The sequence below is a fragment of the Epinephelus moara genome, chromosome 16 (genome assembly GCF_006386435.1).
Source record: "Epinephelus moara isolate mb chromosome 16, YSFRI_EMoa_1.0, whole genome shotgun sequence".
NCBI lineage: Eukaryota > Metazoa > Chordata > Actinopteri > Perciformes > Serranidae > Epinephelus > Epinephelus moara.
In genome coordinates, this window is record NC_065521.1 from 12,847,985 (window position 1) to 12,849,863 (window position 1,879).

The following is a 1,879-nucleotide window of genomic DNA, read 5'->3' on the forward strand; positions in this document are numbered from 1 at the left end:
ACAACATGGTCCTGTGTATCCTGGAGAAAGTTAGACAGGGTTACACTCAGGACGACCTGGTGAAGAGGCCTAACTGCTTAGGAGCAAAAGTGCTAAACACCATCGCTGATGTTGCAGCAGGAGAGATCTGTGCACTGTTTCAGCCTCAGACTCTCACACAAGTGTCTGTTGATATGGACACCAACCAGGACTACAACCAGCCAGCAGACATGATGGATAGTACAGAGGCCGAAACCACTTCTGCTGGAAGTGTGAATGAGGAGTCTGCTCTGGAGGAGGACACTGAACCTATCAGAGAACAAGACTATGCTGTTATTACTCCTACACCAGCTCCTCTGATCGTCAGCACTGAACCTCTTGGCAAGGTTTAGGGCATAACAGTAGTATGTTTCGATTGTGTGCATACTGCATGCAACAGTACCCACTTTTTAGGGGCAGCTGCAGTACATACTGTAAGTAAAAAGAAAATGTATGTGATTTGGAACGCACCCTAAAAGTGCCACTAATATTTCAGTATGAGACACCGAGGACCACTGACCAAGCATCAGTATTTGAACACAGTTCTCTGAAATACAATGAATACTTATTTCTTGTCATACGTAAAGATATTAAACATTGTGCAAAATATTGTCAGTCAGAGGCTTCAGTACAAAAGAATCTGTATCTGTGCTCTACTTGTTGACAGTCATCAGCTGTTTTTATAAGCCATGTTAGAGTCACATTATTGAAATAGAAGTCAAACGTTACATCTGCCCCCACATGCAGGGGCAACTGTAACAACACACTCAATACTTTTGTATACTTTCCACTTTGAGGTCAAGTGTACGCTATTATGTTATGTATTTCAATACTTTAAAATGTTTTAAAAAATGAAAAAAAAAGTAATATGAGTGTTTCATGTGGTATATCACTGTCAGTTGTGGTTGTTTTTGTAAATTGTTGGTATGTCATTAAAAAAAAGTCGTAAAAACAAACAAACAACAAACAATTTTATATATAAATTAAAAAGCATAGTTCTGTATGTCATGCCTAAAAATAACAAAAAAATCACACTGTTCACTTCTCATCCCTCTGGCTGGCTCCTTAAAATTACACTCAGCAATCTAAACTCTGAAAAGTCCTGATCCAAGATTTTTCCTTCAAATTGCTGTAAAATGGTCAGTTTAGCTGTTAAGTTTCTAAAATTTCACCTGAGGGGGTTACTGGTGATTTACAATGATAAATAAGTATTATGGCCCTACATCACAGCACGCCGGTCAGAGTTTCATTCGCAACAAACGGCAATATTATATTGGCGCTGAAAGTTGCGCTTCACTGTACATAGTTCTTCAGATACCAACCCTTCAAGATTCCACTCTGGGTCAGAATCTGGACCATCTGGCATCCTCCTCCAGGTACCGGCCCGCATTCATGGCTCTCTGATCTCCTCCACAGTGTCACTAGTCGTGCGAAAAAGCGCAGTGCGCCTTTATTGAAAAGTACTGAAAGAGGGAGGGAGCTTCCAGTGGAACCCAAAACTAATATTATAATAATTTATAATAATAATAATTTTTGAAAAATTGCTTTTTTCACTCAGTTGTATTTATCCCATGTTTTACCATGTTTTCTAACAGTGTCTATACACCACATAACCAGTGTGATGAGTTTAAGACGATGACAGCCTCGAGCTGACTAGAAAGCGTTTAATGAATACACCTTAATTAATTCACACGATGATATCCACATGAAGAAGAACTAAAAGCCGGCTGAGTTAACCGATTCTCAATAAGGTTGCTAATTGGGAAAAAAAACTATCCACGTGAATGCAGAGAAGAGAGGAAAACAAAACAAAATAGATAAATAAACATTAAAAGCAAACACAGTTTATATCGCAATGCAG